Here is a 20,373-nt window from a genome sequence, read left to right as displayed (position 1 = left end):
ACCTATGAATGTAACATTGTTTGGAAGTAGGAACTCTGCATTTTTAGTTAGTTAAAATGGAGTCATATTGAAGTTAGGTAGGGACTAAGCCAACGTGATGTGTCTTTCTAAGGACAGAAAAGAAAATACAGAGATATGTACAAAAAAGAAAGATAACCTGTATACATACAAAGAGAGGAAACTGTCACATACCTTGGACAGGATGTGCACCCCAAGGTGAGAGAGACAGTTTTATGACTCAAGGTCAAAGGCTTCCTTAACTAGGACCACAGGTGTGTTAGAGTCAAGTGCATGGACAGGATTGCAATTTGCACCTTAGACTTTAACAGATTCCAAATGCCGACAGGAGAATAAAGTAAAAAACTGGATTCCTAATCCAGTTCCATTGGAGTTCAGAATTCTCTACAAAGGGCTGTATACAGAATAAACTCAAATAGATCATAATAGTCCTCAGAATCTGAAAAGTGTCTTTATTAGCAGAAGGAAGACAAAGCTGAGTCCACTGGTGCTCACCAACCACGCTCACTGACCTCCTCCTCCAGCTTATGCCCAGACCAGATGAATATGCCATTTAGGTAGCGTGCCTATTGCACATATATCACAAGGTACCCAAAAATTAGGTCGGCCATTTGTACTTTCTTTAAGGTCAAGTTTTATTCCTTCTCTTTAACTGGGTTGGGATAAGAGACAACATCACCACCCCAGCCTAGAGGCTGACTCATGTTAAGTACATAAAAATCAGCAGAATCGCCGGTTGTGGATGTCTGTGGAGGGTTCTGGCTTGAGGATTTGGTTTAATGCTTACATTATAGGTTCCCAAATTACACGGGAATTCGCACGACTGCGTGTAAGACGCTCTGGGTCCCTGGGTCTAATTGGTAAATAAAGTTGCAGGTGGCCAATGGCCAGGCAGGAAGACAGAGGCGGGACTTGAGGTTCCCAGGAAGGAAGCAGGAGAGAAAGGAAACAGAATGGCCACAGCAGAGAAACAGAAAGATCCGGCCTGGGAGGTGCAGGGAACCGAACCGAGACTGCACATCGGAGGTTATGGCCCTGGAGGGTTGTAGGCCTGGGTCCAGGGCAACCAGGATGCAATATAAGATTTAGTAAGAAATAATTCACAAATATCGGAGGGGTGAGTATGTTAGCCACAGGAAAGTTTGGAAATGCCAAACCATTGTGCTTTTTAAGGCATATTAAATATAAGGCTGTGTGTGTGTGTGTGTGTGTGTGTGTGTGTGTGTGTGTGTGTGTGTGTGTATGTGTGTGTGTGTGTGTCTTTCATTAGGGAATCATGATATTGGGAAGGATAGCAAGAAAGTTGGGTTGCAGCAGACAATGGGGAAATTTGTGCAAATTAAAATATTACTGTAGCAGTTCTGAGCCATCTGCCCACCACAAGGGAAGCTATGAGAGACTTCATTCCAGGTGCAAGAAATACACATGAGAGATGTTCAGACCAAGAGCTCAGGCTTCCTGTAGCAGCATTGGTAACACTGACAGTTCTTAGTTCACCACAAGCACAAGTCAGTATGAGTGTGGATTGGTATGAAGTGAATAGAAGAGAAACCTAAACTCTATTTCCTGCAAATTTGTCAATGCTGCATCCGGAAAGCATGCCCAAGCCTAAGGAAATGTCCACTCTGCCGTTCATTAGCTTCAGCATGCACATAGATGCGCTTCACCTAAATGACTGTGCATAACGACTCATTCAGCTTTTAATAAGGCTAATTGCAAAGTATCTAGGCTTGGATCCACATTTTGCTTGGAAACTATAAACTGATGCACATTTGACAGGTTCCTATCTGCCAGACATTCCCTTCCACAGAGAACCTTCTTCTGCATGACAACTTCAGCACTTGAAAGTCCAAACCTGTTTATCTGCCTGACAAGTGGCTCCTTTATCAGAAAATCTTCCTTGGCTATGGAGAAAGGTAGGAGCCCTTAATATCTGTGGTCCCTTCTATAGCACAATTGCCTGATAGAGCCCAAAGGTGTCAAAGGTAAGGTCTGTTTATATGTGGAAAGTGTTGTAATAATGTGATAGTTAATCTTCACTGTGAACTTATGTAATATAGAATCACCGTGGAAGCAGATCTCTGAGCATGCCTGTGAGGTAGTTTCTAGATTAGATTAATTAAGGTAGAGGACCACCCTAACTATGGGTGGCCCTGTGCTAGGAGCCAGGGTCTCAGACAAAATAAGAAAGGCAAAACAAGCTAAGCACAGCCAACACCACACTGTTTCCTGACTGTGGGTTCAGAGCTATCAGCCGCCCAGTCCCTGGTTCCTGCTGTTGTTCCCTCCCTGTCACAAGGGGCCATATCTCCTCCAACTGAAAGACAGAGGAAACACAACCTTCCTTATATGGTTTGCCTCTGGGATTTTGTCACAACTAGGCAAGTGGCAAGCAGTCCTGAGTTCAATTCCCAGCACCCACATGGTGGCTCACAACCATCTGTGATAGGATCTGATGTCCTCTTCTGGTGTGCGTGAATACAGAGCACTCATATACATTATAAATAAATAAATAAATAAATAAATAAATAAATAAATAAATAACGTGAAATCAACCAAAATGTCACATGGGAAATCATATCAGTGTCTCTGTGATTTGTTCCAAGTGACCTGAAAGCACTGAAAAGCTTTGCTGTCATCCAAAGTAGCTTTCAAGAGGCCCTGGACACAGTCAACGGGCGTCCCCCCCTGTGTTGTAAGACAACAAATTAACAGCAAAGCTTCAACAGGCTGGCCATAATGCCTAGGGAAAAAGTTGCAAGTTCCTCCAGAGGCCATTTTGCAGAAACAAATTATATTTTTAAAACTGTCAAATGCCATACCAGAGATGAGTGGGCTGCACACAGTAGGTGTGCATGGTGGTTGACAGCTCAGCTTTGAAGGGTAAAAGTCAGTCACTGGTTTCCATTTCATCACCTATGTATGGAGTTCTCTTCTTTCATGTTCATGAAAATCCAAGAATTTCTTTTGTTTTGTTTTGTTTTGTTTTGTTTTGTTTTGTTTTGTTTTGTTTTGTTTTGTTTTGTTTGGATTTTGTTTTTTCAAGACAGGGTTTCTTTGTATAGCTCTGGCTGTCCTGGAACTCACTCTGTAGACCAGGCTGGCCTTGAACTCAGAAATCGCCTGCCTCTGCCTCCCAGAGTACTGGGATTACAGGCATGTGCCACCACCACCCAGCCCAAGAATTTTTTTAAAGATATTATTCTATTTTACTCTATCAAAAAATCTGTACCATTCAGAACCACTTAGGAGTTTTAAAGTAACCTTTATCTTATTAGGAAGAAAGTCAATAACTCCTCAAGCAGTAACAGAAAGTCAGTTTTCAAGAATCTGTAGTTCTTTGACTAGGGGATGACCCTACTAATTGTTTATACAGTACTAACTAACCTGTCAGCCCTAAAATTATAAGCATATAAGCAACACTAAGTAGACTCAGTAGGTTGTATTTATGTGTTTATGTGTTTATAAATATATATGAAAATAATAAGAAAAGAGGCTGTGAATTTGAGAGGTAGTGGTAGGGGGATAGGAAAGGTTGGGCAGAGGAAAGGGAGGAGGGAATGATATGAATACACTTTAATCATTTTTTTTTAAATTATGAAGAAAAATGAGATTTAGAAGTCACGAAATGTGTTCCTGCTGTTCTCTGCTGAGGGATTGTATGATCAACTTTTAAAGTAGGACGAGATCTTGCAGCAGGATCTAGTCTGGCCCCACCTTTTCATTTTGCGAATGAGTGAAATGGAGGATGATGCTGTGATTCTCCCAGGCCACCCACACAGGAGTGAGAGTGGCAAAGCCAAACCTAGAATTCATTTCTCCTGGCTCCCAGCCAGGCCTCCCCACACCTCCCCACCTTCTTTCCTCATAATTGGGCTTTGGCTGGCATTGGTTATTTCTGAAGCCTGTCAAGTTCCCAAACCCCTGAATCCTAAACGATCTCCTTCAACGATACCAAGATAACCTCTGTGTTGGGGAGGGATATTGCTGTTGTTTGGATTTTGCAGTTGTTGTTTAGTTAGTTGGTTTTAATGACACAGGACTTTTCCCTTTAAGGTTTTCCTACTTGAAGGAACTCTGGTTCTCCTTTCTTCCTCTGGTGTTTCAATTCTTGCATTAGTTCCATAAGGCATAAACACCTAACTCAAGCCAGGCAGAAGTAGGCATTAGGAATCCCAAAGTGGGGGCTGGAGAGATGGCTCAGAGGCTAAGAGCCCTGGCTGATCTTCCAGAGAAATCGGGTTTGACTCCCAACACAACATAGTGGCTCACAACCATCTGCAACTCCAGCCCGAGAGGATCTAATGGCCTCTGTGGGTACTGTGAGCATATGGTACTCAGACATACATGCAGGCAAAACATATGCAAATACATATACACATACATATATACACATACACACATGCATAAATACATACATATAAAATAAACATAAATCAAAACAATTGGAAAAAAAAACCCAAGATGCATATATAGTAACTTCTGTCTCCAGCAAGCTATCAGCTAGTGTCCTAAGAGTGATACTAGCTAGAGTGGAGTAGTTACTATGAGGGCTCTCCTCAACACCACAGCCCTAAAGGAAATTCAGGAACACCTCCTGAAAAGCACTGACATCCAAGTGAATCATATGAAAGGATAAGGTCTTAGTCAGACAAATGTCAGGGGGCAGAGGGAAAATGAAAACAAATCTGTGGGTGTAAGGAGGAGGTTTAGAATGTAGTAAGGAATTAATGTTGGTCTATCAACATAGTGGCAGTAGATTCTTCACTAAGGTCCATGGCTTCACTAGCTCTGGGAAGCTGGTAGGTTTCCAAGACCATATGTGACTTCACTCCTGTTGAGTGGCCCTTAGGTGCCATTAGACAGCTGCTGGTTACCACTGACGTGTGAGTGCCACTGCACATTTTGCACACCCTGCCATGCTGGTAATTGTCATGGTTCATAAGTGTTGCAACTGAGCAAAACTGACTAACAGCTTCCCTCCCTTGGCATCTCGCAGTGTTTTCTGATAGCATGGGAGGGACTGTAGAAGTCTGCATTGGTTCTTCCTCCCAGACCCATGCTCCCAGAAATAAGAAATATATCAAGATACATTTACAAATGCTTTGTCCATATAGCTGGGCTTTTCTCTTATTATATCATAACTGAATAATCCATTTATTTTTATTTTCATCTATGTTTTTCTATTTGGCTGGTTAGCTATGCTCAGGTACCATGTGTCCCTCTTGTCACATCTTCCCAGTGAATCTCCTGTGCCTAGCACTATCCCAAGTGACTTAACTTCCATTAAGATAGGTAGATTATTTATTCATCAATAGATAGATACAAATACATATTTGTATCCACACTCAGAGACATATGAGGTCTCTAAGTGGTCTGAGTGTGTATCTGTGTCTTCTCTTCTCTCTCTCTCTCCTCTCTCTCTCCTCTGTGTATGTATGTGTGTATGTGTGTGTGTGTGTGAGAGAGAGAGAGAGAGAGAGAGAGAGATGTAGATAGATGTGTATTTTAAGTTGATATAAAATAATATAATTCCTCGAGGCATATTAAGTAGATTTGTTGGTATTTTCCCTTGTCCCTTTTTCTTCTTCTATTTTAAGCCCCCTCTCTCCTCACTAGCTGGAGGCTCCTCCTCATTATCTCCCTCATCAAAAAAAAAAAAAAAAAAAAAAAAAACTTCTCTTTACTACAAACAGGGGAATCCAAATTACAGGAAAACACAGGAACCCACAACTGGAAACAATATAGAAATTGACAGATCATGAAAAGTCCAACCCCCACCAGCATCTACATCACAGCTCCTGTATCTGTGACTCAGGAAACATTTTGGAGAAACATTGTATCTATGACTCAGGAAACAGTTGGTGAAAGATTATGAGATCCAAAATACCAGGAAGACTGTTGTGAAAGAGTCTTTCCTATAAATGGCCTCATAAGCAGGACCAATGGAAACATCAGTGGACACATTAACATGGAAGGGGCAGAGTTGGACAGGCTCAGTACCTAGACAAAGAGCTTTGGACTGCTGGGAGAAGTCCTGTGTAAGGATGAGCCCCTTTATTGGCTGTCCAATGCAGAGTGGTCAGCTTTGAAATCATATACACACAAATAACAAAACATACTCAGCAGGCTCTATTTAAACATATTTAAACACACTCAGAGACACATGGGCGTCTCTAAGTGGTCTGAATGTGCATCTGTGTCCTCTCTCTCTCTCTCTCTCTCTCTCTCTCTCTCTCTCTCTCTCTCTCTCTCTCTCTCCCTCCCTCTGTGTGTGTGTGTGAGAGAGAGAGAGGGGGGAAGATAGATAGATGATAGATAGATAGATAGATAGATAGATAGATAGATGATAGATAGATAGATAGATAGATAGATAGATAGATAGATAGATGAGTGTATGTCTAACAAATACAATCAAAGAAATAGAGGCTGTCAATTTGACAGTGAGGGTTGTGGGAGGGATTTGAGAGAGAGCCCTCTGGGAGGGGCTGAGGAAGGAAAGAGAGGAGGAAATTATGTAATTCTATTTCAATTAAAAATAAAATGAGTGAATGGAGCCACATGTACCAGGAAGAGGGAAGAAAAGACTTCTCTGAGCTGATAGCTCATGATGCCCTTACATAAGGACTTCCCAAATGTTAAGCACCAAGCCAGTGGTCAGTCTGGAGAGATAAAGGTCCCCATGGGCAGGCTGATTATATTTTCCACTTCGCCTGAGACCGCCCTGTTTATGACTGCTATCCTGCATGCCCACAATTAAATGATAGAGCTCTGTCTTATCTACAGACTATTTAACACACTCACACACACACACACACACACACACACACACACGTGAACTCTCATACACAGAGGTGGGGTGGGGGACTGCATGTATAGATTTTCATTTCATAAAAACTAAAATTTGCCAGGCCGGATAGCTTATACTGTAATACTAAAACCTAGAAGGTTGAGGTAGAAGGCTTTCCTTGAGTGCTATGAGTTCGAGATCAGCCTGCCCTACATAGAGAGCTTGTGGAGCAACATCCTGTCTCAAACACAGTTTGATTTTCATCATCAGAGAGGTATGGACAGTCTGCAGCCTAGCTTGCCTGACTGTACAGAATGGAGACGATCAAAGGCCTCTCTCGGGTATCTATTTATTTATTCATTCTTTCTTTCTTTCTTTCTTTCACTGTTGAATTGAAGATTGAACCTGGGGCTTTGTGATCACTAGGCAAGTGCTCTACCATGGAGCTATAACACCAGTCCTTTCTATTCTGTGTATTTAGCCAAAAAAAAATTAGCCATTCTCCTGCCTCAGCTTCCCAAGAGGCTAGAATCCTAAGCATCTGTCACCATGTCCATCTTCCTTGGAGCTTTGATGTGACTGCTCCTTGGGCAATAACGTGGCCTAAGAGCACAGGCTCTGTGGATCACTTCCTGACCCTGGGAGGAGAAAATTGGCACCAGATTTTTAAGCATGCAGTCTCAGCCATCATGGCAGCACCTGATTCCTTGAAGCCTGAGTTTCACTGCTGACCCACTGCGAGGCCACACCTAGGTAGCCCAAACTGCTGAGACCGCATGCTCCAAAGTCAACCCCAGTCCCGGAGGGCCTGGAACGGCACCCTATGAGGCGTGAGGAAGCACGGTACAAAGGCGCTGACTCACCTCCAAGACTCCCTTTCTGCTAGGTTTCCTTCTCTCCACCCATGTGGGACTCATCCACACCTGCACCTACTTGAAGGTGATTGAAGCATGTGCCACAATTTTGTTACAGATCCTCTTGGGACCAGGAGGATGTAAAAAAAAAAAAAATGGTTTCAGAACTTGTGTCATGAGAACAGTGTGAAGGTCCCCTTCTATCTAAGTCACCCCACCTTCAAGCCATGTGCCACTTTGCCACTGAGCAAAAACTGGTCAAGATCCCCCAGTTCTGAGATCCAATTTGAGTAAATGAAACAACCTATTGTATTAAATGGAGTTTTCAGTACGAAATCTTTGAACAATGGCATTAAACTATTATTGTTATCATTGTTTTTATTATTGTTATCATTATCATTATTACTACTACTATTTATTATTATTATCTTCTTCATCATCATCATCATCACCGTCATCATCATCATCATCATCATTACAACCCATCAGGAAAAGACAATAATCATTACATCTCAAATGTTCAAGATTTATGTTGTATACGGTTTTTTAAAAGTTTGCTGAATCTACAAGGAGTGAGGAGAAATGATTTCTGTCTAGAACACGGGTGTCAGACAATGAGCACTGACCTAATACTTAAAAAGACAAGAATTTCAATCCCCCAACGTCCACTAGGAAAGTAAGCCCCAGTTCCCATCTTCTCGACCTTCCCTAGGCTTTCGGACCACACCCTTTCAAAAACCGGCATCTCGAGTACATCCTGGTTCTAACTCCTACCCGGAATCACTGCTCTTCCCGCCCGGGCACCGTCAGCCAAGCCTCCTGTCCTATGCCTTCTTCATATTCTGGATGTAGGCGGCTCTGTGGTGATAGTTCCCCCAGAGCCACTTTGGGTACACAAAGAGCTTAGAAGCTGGCACCGACGCTCATCTTACTGAAGCCAGGCTGCCTTTGATAAAACCCGACCACATTGTTCAACACTTGGAGTCCACCCCCTAATTATTCCGTGCCTTGGCCTCGACAGGGAACTCAGCAGCCCTGCGACCTCTCCTTGCTTACCTTGAGTTGCAGGTATCCCGGAAAATGAGATCCAAGAGAGGGGGAAAGGCCGAAGGAGCTCAGAGGCAGTGAAAGCTATGCTCTCTGCCTGGGGAGCAGTGTTCACCTGTGGCCACACCCGAGCCTGCCAGCCTGGCCCCGCCCAGCCTGCGCTGCACTGCACTGCCTGCACCACCCCACTGCTGAGCTCTTACTCATGACACTTGGCAGCCTGTGCAAGATCGGAAGACATGATTCAGGCCGAACTTGCTGCTGCTGTCTGCACTGCTCCTGATGGCCTGTGACAAGCACAGGCAGGAAGGCACGGCTGGTGGATCCTGCCCTGAGCTAAGCGTGCACACGTCTACGACAACCAACCCTACCTGCCGGGGCGGCGCCAGGGGGGTGAATGGGAGGAAATACGAGCAGAATAGGTGGTGATGGAAAGAAATACTACAACTTCTAACTCTGACCTTCGTCTTTTCTGTGTAGAGGGCTAGAGTGGCATCGCTCATTCTGGTAACTTGCACAGCATTACAGGCAAAACATGCAATATCAAATCGATGAGGAGCGATAGATTAATAGACCTGAGAAGGTGGAGGCGTCCTAAGAGAGGACACAGCTTTGCTCTGAAACATTTTGGGGGAGCCCGATTTAACAATTTCAGGTCTCCTGAAGCTCCTTGATCAGCAGCGGGATCTGTTTTGTTTTGGTTTTGTTATTTTTTTATCTACCCTGTCCTCAGGGAAGCTTCTGAAGTTGAACCAGTTTGCTTTTCCTTGTTCATGTGCTGGTTCGTTTCATCGACATTTTAACTTCAGCATCTTCCACACTGACTACTAGAATCTGAAAGATAAGAGCCAGCCTCACTCATCTTAACAGCCCTCCTTGGTATGTCCACGACTTACTACACAGTCAATGAGTGCTTCTTGTTCAATGCAGTGAAAGGTGAAAAGACAGCTTCTCTCTTTCTCCCTTGTCCTGAGTCCTATTAGCCAAGACCAAACTCATTTAAAAAAAAAAAAATGAGTTCAACTCTGAAAGCAGCATTTCAGTGAAGCAAGGTCATAAAGATAGGGATATGGACCATGCAGTTTATAAAATACTGGCGTCTAGCTGAAGCGGAGGAAGCACGCGCTCGAGGTCAGTCTTAAGTTTGCACATTGTTGCTACCACTTACTGTTGGAGAAATCCTAAACGACATGTCTCATCTCTCTACCCTTCTATTCTTCACAATTGTGAGGTGAAATATATTTGCACATATATGACAGCAGTTAACGCCACTCTCCCTGGTCCTCAGAAAAGCCCAGAGAATAATGACAGGAGGCTGGACCAGGGCATTAGCATCCAATTCACCACAACTATGTGCTCAGCACTGGGCTGCTCCCTGATTGTTACCGTCATCCAAAGCCCTCTAAAGATCGTAAATCTTAACTCTCAGTGCTGGGCCAACGCTTTGTTTGCCCATCCTGGAGAGATGGTAGCAACAGTTCAGCAACCCCCGAGGATCCCAAGCACAGCGTGATTCTGATTGTCTGAAAGTTAGAGGTACCACATACTTAGGAACACGTCATGTTCCCTCTCCCTGGAGATTCTACAAGTAACACAGTAGGAAGTAAATATATAAATAAATTTTAGTATTTGATGGTGCATAATAAGAGACATAAGGTTGGTGGGGAACACATACACAATGGAGTCCAGAGACAAGTACAAGACTCTCAGCCTTCGAGTGCTCAGGAGACGTGGAGGCAGGATCCTTGGACATCAGAGGACCAGGCGGGCCTAGAAACAAAGAATGAGAAGTTATAACTGCAAACAATAAATTAGACAGATATGGCAGCCAATGGCTAAACAGAGCTTCATCCAACCGTGTTCCATTTCTTTAAAGAAGGTTTGGTGGGAAAGAATATAGTTGTTTGTAGAACTTTGCTCTAAAACTCCCAAAACAGTTCATAATGGTCTCATGCCTACATAACACAAAATCCATTTTACACGCCATGCACATCAAGAGTGGGTGGGCTTTGGGGATAGAGGGAAGAACCGAAGCTTAAAGGGGGAGCTCTCCATCCATTCATTATGCACTTTTATCAAATGACAATTTTCCTCAGTTCAGCACAAGAATTGGAACAAATATTTAATAACCTAGGTTACTGTTTGGTTGGTGGTTTTTCTCGCCTATGGGTTTAAACATTACAAGCATTATGACTGGATTACCCGGCATTCTGGCTAAGGGATGACTAGACACACCTAGCCACTCCCAGCAGCAACACAAAGGAGATTTGTTATAGCATGTTCTTTAATGTGCTCTCTCCCTCCCTCCCTCCCTCCCTCCCTCCCTCCTTCTCTCTCTCTCTCTGTCTGTCTCTCTCTCTCTCTCTCTCTCACACACACACATACACACACTCTCTCTCCCCCTCCCTCTCCCTCTTCCTCTCTCTCTCTCACACACACACATACACACACTCTCTCCCTTCCTCCCTCTCTCTCTCTCTCCCCCTCTCCCTCTCTCTCTCACACACACACATACACACTCTCTCCCTTCCTCCCTCTCTCTCTCCCCCTCTCCCTCTCTCTCTCTCTCACACACACATACACACACTCTCTCCCTCCCCCCTCTCTCCCTCTCTCCCCCCTCCTTCTCCTCTCTTCTCCTTTTCTCTTCCTCCTTCTCTCTTTTCCAAGAAAACAGTTTCAGCTATACACTCCTGGGCATTCTCCTGAGATATCTATAAATCATCAGAAGTTTTAGCTTTACTGGTAAATGACATCCCCATTGATTTGTATGATCTCTCCTCTTTGCACTTTTCCAGCAGTTTATAGGAAGTTCATAAGACTCACAGCTACTTACTGAGGACTTTCTGAGCCAGGCAAGATAGATAGATAGATAGATAGATAGATAGATAGATAGATAGATAGATAGATAGATAGATAGATAGATACCTAATTGGGTTTTATTTTTGTTTTGTTTTCTTACTTTTTGAGATAGATCTCATGAAAACCCAGGCTGGCTGTGATCTTCTCTGTAATGGAAGCTGGCCTTGAACTCCTGATTATCCTGCCTCTACCTACAGGCTGGTAGGATTACCAGCATGCACTGCCCTGTCTGGCTAAGCCTCAGATCTCTAACCCATGAATCTACATTCTACTCTGCGCAATGATCTTCTCCGTGCTGCATGATGTATATACTCCATTGTGAGTTCAATGCTTTTTGTATTATCAAGTCCTAGGTTTCTCCTGGGAGAAGAAATCTTATATTAAATTATAACTAGTCCTAGAAAATAATGGGTGAAAATGTTTACTAAGATTCATAAAGAAACAAACACTGAGGATGGTTATGATAAGACTTAGTTAACTCAGTTTAACCTGACCTCCAACTTATCCCATACTACAATTAAAACATGGAGAAGCGACGCTTTCCTCTAAAGAACCCATGACCATCCATTTAAATCACTAAGTTCAATACAGAGGTGTTTCTAAGTGATGAGAGGACCACACCCAGAGCCACGCTTGAGAGTGTATTAGGTAGACCTTCTCTATGTACCTTGCAAGAGCCTCATTTCCAATTCTGGTTTTTGAGGCAGGGTTTCTTTATGTAGCTCACCATGAAGACCAGGCTGAACTTGAACTCACAGAGATCCACCCCCCTCTGCTGCCCGAGTGCTGGGACTAAAGGTGCACCACCATGTCCACCTTACAATGTTTATATTTTACAAAATTATATAAATAAAGAGGAAAACAACACAAGTATGCAGTGTACCTGAGCAATTTCTTCCATGTCAGAATGTAGAAAACAGTAGATACATATTGAAACCGGGAATGCGCCTAACAAATACCTTATGCTATGCAACTGTCTGTCATTAACTTTAGATTTAATGGGTCCATTTGTCAGTGGATTGAAAGAAAGATGCTTTCCTCTAAATAGCATTCATTACTATGTGATTACAGATGAATTTCATGAGGGAAAAAGTAAAGAAACCCACAGATCTCAGAACTCTGATCTCAATATCTGGGAGGGAAGGAAGAAATTTTTAAAGGAATTCAGATCTGGAGAAGGTGTGAATCTGCTTACCTTCCCTTACCTTACCTTGTGTCCATGATAGACATTTTAGGTAAGAACTCTAAACCCTGGTCTCTTCCTCCTGTCTAGGATCTTTGATCTTCTCCAGAACCAGGGGACTTTTTTCATGTGCTTTAACTACAAGTGCTTCCAATATAGAGAACAGACGCCAAACACTGTTCTGAGCCCCATTCTGTACTTCCACTCTGTAATTCATGTGTATATGTTATTCCCATTTAAGTCCAGGCCCTTCTTGGGCCACAAACCACATAAAAGGCAGAGCTCATGGTTTATGTGTTGTTAGGGTTTAGCTCTGAAGTGCCCTCAAAAAGGTTTATATGTTAAAAGCCTTGTCCAAAAAGGAACACAGAGAGAATGGAGCCTAGAGAACTGATAGGATCTTGATGGCTTTGATACGTTTTTCTGCCTCAGTGGGAAATTCCCTGATAGACTCACAACTGGATAGCCTATTAACAGTGGTAGGCACTATGTGAAGTAAAAATCAATTGGAGGGAATGAAGTTCTGGGAGAATGCATTAAAATTTATTCCTCTTTTCTCCCAACTCCTCTTATTCTCTCTCTCTCTCTCTCTCTCTCTCTCTCTCTCTCTCTCTCTCTCTCTCTCTCTCTCTCTCTCTCTCTCTCTCCACACCTCCTCTGTCTTGATGTTCTCCCTCACTATAGGCCCACAGAAATAGGGCCAAATGATTCTAGGACTAAAACCATAAGACAAAAAAATAAAAGTCTTCCCTGGGTGGGAGAAGTGGTTTGGGCGTAAGGAAACTTGCTGCTTTTTTCCAGTGGACCTGTGTTCCCAGCACCTATATAGAAGCTTACAAGCATCTGCAACTCCAGCAATGTCAAGGGATCCAACAGCCTCTTCTCCACGGACACCAGGAATGCAGGCAAGCAAAGTATCCATACACATAAAATAATAATTTCTTTTTATAAAGGAAGTGGGGGAAGGTTCCTTGCCTTCAAGGCCATCCTGAGCTACATAGTGAGTTCCAGGTCAAATGAACTACAATATGAGATCTTGTCTCAAACAAACAAGCAACAACAACAGCAAAAACCCAAACACTAAAAACCAAAAAACCCTAAGTAGAGAAGGGAGCATAGAAAGAGACAAATGACAAGAAAGGCCTTCCTTGTGGAAAGGTACCACAGAAACCTACTACTGTGGACATTTCCTAGAATGGAATAAATTGCACTTATCATGTATGTGTATGTGTATACATATAACATATAATATAGAAAGATTAAAAAGTTAAGATGTGTTACCCTATAATGGGGACAACTGCACCCCTAGTAGACATCAGAGACCAACCAATAAAAAGCCCAGTCCAAGAATGGGCTACTTACCTTGGAGTTACTGACCAGAGAGGTATCATAGAACCCAAACACTGCAGATTATTCTACTTCTTTTTGCAGTTGATCACGCTCCATCTTGGACACCGTGCTTTTGTCTAGAGCCAGGCTGAGCATGTGGCTGAGTACTCTCTGGGGCAGAGCCTGGGAGACATCAAGGCTGCTGCACATCACGCTGCAAGCTCTACCTGCAACAACGTGCACCATCCCCCACACCCCGCCCTCCACCATAGTTCCTATACCGCCACCCCTTCCATGATGTGTCTAGTCCCACCCCTCTCCACCAAATGTCATGAGCTGCTCCATTTTGCCATCTTTCCTACCTCTCCACTGCACATTTATTCATCAAAGTGGCATTGCAACGTGTTGCATGTCACACGGGGCATTCTTGTTTTGGTTTGGTTTTGCCTAGACAGCTTTACCTACAAATACTTATTTCAACAAGGCATTGGTCTGGCCCAAGGTTTCTGGTTTCTAAAGAACCATAAACTCAGAGACTCGTCTCTGATATCCTGGTGTTGCCCAGAGTCAGGATAATCTTGCATCTGGGCAGGGTATCTGGGCGGGGTATCTGGGCGGGGTATCTGGGTGGGGTATCTGGGCGGGGCATCTGGGCGCAGAATCTGAAAGACCTCCAGGCTGCTGCTTATCACCACTCTGCCTTAAGCACAGGACCCATGCAGCCCACTGGCTGCATCAAGGCCCTTCACTCCCCTCTCTCCACCAGGGTGAGGAGCTCTAGTTGCAGGCCGGGCTCCTCCAGGCTGAGGTCTCCCAGTGGATGGGGGATGGTCCTACTCAGCCATGACATGGTCTTTCTTGTTTTGTTGTGTTGTGTTGTTGTCGTCATTGTTGTTGTTGCTGCTGTTGCTGTTCTTCCTTCTCCTCCTTCTCTTCTTCCTCCTCCTCTTCTTCTTGACCAGAGTTTTCCCTCCTTCCACTCCTAGTTTCTTACCCTACCTCTCCTCTCCCCAGATCAACTCCTCCTCTGTTTCCCTTCAGCAAAAGACAAAGGGAAAGAGCAGGCGTCCCAGGGATATCTGCCAGGTATGGCCTAACAAGATACAGTAAGACTGGGCACAGACCCTCATATAACAGCAAGGAGAAGGTAAAGGGTGCCTAATGCAGGCAAGAGTCAGAGACACCCATCTCTCCCGTTATTGCACAAGAATGCCAAGCTACACAACCGTAAGGTAGATGCAGCAGACCGCGCTCAGACCCACACAGCGTCCAAGTGTGTCAGATCAGTCACACTCTATGAGCCCTTTGAGCCCTGCTTAGTTGATTCTGTGGGCTGTGTTCTTCCTTCCCCTCTTTGTCAGGATTGTCCTGGCTCTGCCCAATATTTGGCTGTTATCTCTGCATCTATCCCCATCATTTGGAGGGGGAGGGGGAGTCTAGTACAGCATCCAGGAGGCCAAAAGAAGGATCAGAGAGGCAGACAGAGCAGGTGACCAACCAAAATGTCTGGATTATACTGGGAAGAGCCTCTGGGGGGAAGGTAGGAAGTTCAGACCCTGGGCTAGAGAGTTCAGGGTGGAGGGCAGAGTGTGCCAGCCACGCCCTGTGACAGGCAGGGACTGAGGGACGCTGGGAAAACCTGGAGGCCAGGTCTACTTTGGTATGTTAAATAGGCACCTCAAGCTGCTTGTCCCACGTTTGAAACTTAACATTTCTTTTCTAAAACTTACATCTTCTTAAGCCTCCTAGACCTCTAAAGGGTCACAGGAAGAAGATCTAGGACAGACTATGAATCAAAAATGCTGGGAACCAAACACCAATGTGTTTTGTATTTCATGGGGTTTTTATTCTTATTTCATATTTCCATATAAAGAATGGACTGTCCTGTGGCTGGGGCCAAGGCTTGAACGTAGAGTACATATATTTTCATGCACAACTTATCCACCCAGTCTAAAGGTAATTTTATGTAATATTGTATAATATTTTAGTGCATTCCTTTTAACTTTGCCCAATTTCTAGTTATGGTATGTCAGTATTCAGACGTTTCAGATTTGTGGCATTCTGGATTTTAAATATCCAGGTTTTGGGTGCTCAACGTACAATAGAAGTCAATAAATAATGTAGCACTGGCATATGGAGTCAGCAATTATCATGAAGGAAAGTAGGCCCATAACGAGAAAATGTTACTGTGTTAATTGTGCATCAGGGTGCACGCGTACATGCGTGCGAGCGTGCGTGCGTGCGTGCGAGCGTGCGTGCGTGCGTGCGTGCGAGCGTGCGTGCGTGCGTGCGAGCATGTGTGTGTGCGTGCCTGTGAGCATGCGTGCGTGCGTGCGTGCGTGCGTGTGTGCGTGCGTGCGTGCGGGCGGGCGTGCGTGCGTGCGTGTGTGCGTGCGTGCGTGCGTGCACTTGGGAGCCCACCCACAGAAGCCAGAGGTGGACACTGGTGTCCCTCTCTGTTTTGTTCCCTTGAAAGCAGTCTCTCTCCCTGAACCTGAAGTTTCCATTTTGGCTGGGCAGGCTGGCCAGCTGAATTCTGGGATCGGCCTGTGTCTGCCTGTGCCGCTATGTCTGGTTTTTTCACAGGGGTGCTATGGGTTTAAACTCAGGTCCCTGTGTTTGCTCAGCAAACGCTCTTGACCACGTATCTACTCCCCAGCCTCCATTTTAATATTCTAAAGTGAAAAGAAATAGAATAATAGTATGGGATTCCTCACTATGCGCTCGCATTCAGATCACAAAGGAAGGAGGGCGGCGAGGTGGGGAACAGAGGAGGAAGTGTATGGAAGCTGCCCCGTCCCAGACGCAGACTCCCTGGGGCTGTAATTACAGAGATCTCAGGTCAAGCCGGGAATCAGGATGGGGCCCAAGTAGCCTGGAGTTGGTTGTTTAGAGACCTTCACATTCAGAACTACAGGCTATTGGCGCGTTCTGCACTGCCGCGGGCTGCCCCAGGATTTTTGCTGCTTCTGGCTTGAGACGGTCTGGTTCCGGCTATCTCATGTACCAATAAATAACTAACGTGCTTTGCCCCACCTCCGACATCTGTAAAAAGGAGAGTTACATTAACAACTCCTCTCAGGGCTGGAATGAGGAGCTTGTAAAGTGCTCAGAAGTCATTCTAAGTAAAAGTGCAACTGCCAGAAGCCGTAGCCAATGTCTGCTCGCCCATGTTGTCGCTGCCATAGAGTTGTAAGTCTCAGACAGACTCCTTTGACTTCTGGCTATATCACACATACACACATGCATATATATGCAGTTTGTGTGATGGCTTTGCTTTCTGTGTGCATACTGAATACTTAGAAAGAGGATTGAGATTTCAAGAAGAATACCAAATTTAATATTTTGCATTATAATATTCAAATGATGAATATTTATCACTACTGACATTATGGTGACTTATATGGTGCATGGCAATCTCTAAGTTGCCACCACGTACTCACCGTTTTCCCCAAAGCAGTTGTATAAAGTGTATTACGTTTTTCAGATCATACAACAATCATTCAGATGTGGTTGTGGACCCATTTTACAAGTTGGAAAGGCGGTTATCAGGGGGTTAGTGTGACACTCAGGTGCAGATCATTCGTGGTGGTTTGAGACTCTAGTTCTATCCTAGTGAAATGAGAAGCAAGCACCAGCCCATACATGGAGGCCTGAAGGGCACAGGCAGAACTCAGGAAGCCCCATGGGCCCTGCACCCTCTTCTACACTGAAGGAAGGTGGGAGTTGCTCTGATGTACCAACTGCTCAAGAATGAAGCAATCAAAAATAGTCCCCTGGCCAGCTTGCCCCTGGTGACAGAGGTGGGGGATCTCTGAGTTCAAGGCCAGCCTGGTCTACAGGGTGAGTACCTTGACAGCCACCTAGTAGAAAGGCCTAGTCTCAAACAAACAAACAAAAACGAGAAAGAGTTCCCTTGAAATTCTCGGTCAGTTTTCTTTTCAAAGGAGACTTTGGAGGCTGTGTGAAAGGGCACTGCACTGGGACGCTGGAGGGCAGCACTGGTCCCCGAGGACCCCACCCACCTCAGGACCTGCTGCCATTCATCCAAAGTGAAGCCATGCTACCCTTCACAATGACTTCCCCCATATGTTCCTTCTTGGAGCAGGAATTGTCCCTGGCCCTGATGTGATTTGTACCTTCATTAACCCCCAAAACGTGTGTGGTGGAGGCTTGGTTCCAAGCTTTGGCACTGTGGGGAAGTGGTGGCATTTAAAGCCCGATGGGACATCTCATCCCCGGGGCTGTCCCTCAAAGTGCGCATTCCCTCCTTCACTTCTCTGCGGTGATGGGCTGACTCACCAAGGCCTAAAGGCAGCCAATCAGTGTCGACTGGTGTTCTGTTCGTGGTCCACCAAAGGGTAAGAGGAGAGGAGACCGAAGACGAAGCAGGAGTCCAGACCGGAGACGCCATTGATAAATCCTCTGTTGACCCGGTGGTCTCTCTCCACGTCCATTTGGTTAGGCTGCCTTGGATAAACAGCGCTCAGGCGGACCTTGTGTTTAGATTTAATTTCTTACCCCATCTACTTAGTATTTCTTTTGAATTTAAGGAAAAATAAATGTTCCATTTTGTTCTCTACATTTAAAACTATTTTACTGTTTTGGAAAGTGAACAACTACAGTGGGGCATTCTGAGTGATTGCGAAGATGCATCTGTCTGGTGCGGCATTCTGAGTTTCTAGAAAGGCTCAAGAACACTGCTCAGCATTTTTCCTTAGAAGATGAGAGCAGGGGTAATGAGACTTTTCTTACGGCACTAAGGAATGAATTTTACATACTATTTTACATACTCTTGTGAACAGATATTGGAGTCTCTTACTTCTCTGTCAGACAGAGCCTTGGCCTCGACCTCATTGACGTATTGCTGAGGATGACCTTGAACTTCTGATGCCTGCCTCTTAGCTCCTGGGTGCTAATACTGGACCCATGGGCCTCCATACCCAGTTTATGAATTAATACACGGGGCTTTGAGATGCTCGGCCAGTTCTACTTTGAATATAGTGCTGAACTGTGAAGTTTGTTAGTTCCTACAACATACAAGAAACCCAGCATGAATACTGTGTAACAATATGCTCACCTTTAATTCCAGCACTTAGAAGGCAGGTGGATCGCTTGAGTGTAAGGCCAACCTGGTCTACAGGAGAGTCCCAGGCTATACAAACCCTGTCTCAAGAGAGGAAAAAAAAAAGACATTACTATCCCTTTGTCATAGTATTTAGCTGAAATGGTTTTTCTGGTACGTCTGTAGTAACCGGTTTGTTGTTTGTGTAGGTCCCTATGTGGCCCACACTGGCCTTAGACTGATGCTCCTGTCTGTCTCCTCAGTGCATAATGGCAAATATTAAACTTAACATTCTTTCAAAAACAAACAAAGAAAAAAGCAGTGGACCAGCAGACCCTTGACTGTGCCACCCAAAGCATTTTCTTTATTAATCTGTTTCAGGGGCTTGTCTATGTGTGTGGTGCTGTTAGCTGTACCAGCTGTACGTGTAAGAAGCATGCCATGTTTGCTTTCCTTGGGCAGAGTCTATATTTTATTAGCATAGGTTGCTTTTCCATCATGATGAATTTCACTGCAGCAGCTTCATGTATCCAATCTACTCTGATCCGATTCTCTCTTCCATTCCTCTCCTGTGATCCCACCGATCACTTCCTCTTCCAGACTCTTTTACTTTTACTTTCTTATTGGTTGTTTGATTGATTGATTGATTGGTTGGTTGGTTGGTTGATTTTGATGATCCAATGAGTTTCATTAGAATTGTTTACAGAGTCCTGGGTGAGGATTTGTTTGAAGGAGCGCGGGCCTCCTACCACTGGCTATACCACTGAAATAAAAGTCTCTCCATCCCCCAGCAACCATAAAATGTTCAGGAAGGGCTGGGCCTCATGAACCATTCCCCAGTAGCTCCCATCATCTGTCTGGAAGTTCTTGCAAGGGCCTCATGGTCCCTTCTCCTCACTTCCCACATGGCAAGATGCTGACCAGCCCAATCTTCTGTAGATCTTAGGTCAACAGTCCACCACTGGGGGTGTTGAAAACACTGTGATAACACGTGTAAAGACAGTGCTCTTCCCATCACATGACACTCCTTCCTCTCTTAGGTTCTCTCTCCTCCATCATCTGGATGACTCCTGAGCCTCAGAGGAAGAGATACTGAAATTCCACTTATGGCTGAGCACTTTAATCTCTTAAGGAGTCTTTGCACTCACTGCTGTCCACTGCATAAAGGAACTTCTTTGCCCAAGCACTAAGATGTGACTATAAACGGAACTATAAACAAAGCAGC

This window comes from Apodemus sylvaticus, chromosome 12 (assembly GCF_947179515.1).
Source record: "Apodemus sylvaticus chromosome 12, mApoSyl1.1, whole genome shotgun sequence".
NCBI lineage: Eukaryota > Metazoa > Chordata > Mammalia > Rodentia > Muridae > Apodemus > Apodemus sylvaticus.
Note: the sequence above shows the minus strand (reverse complement) of the source record.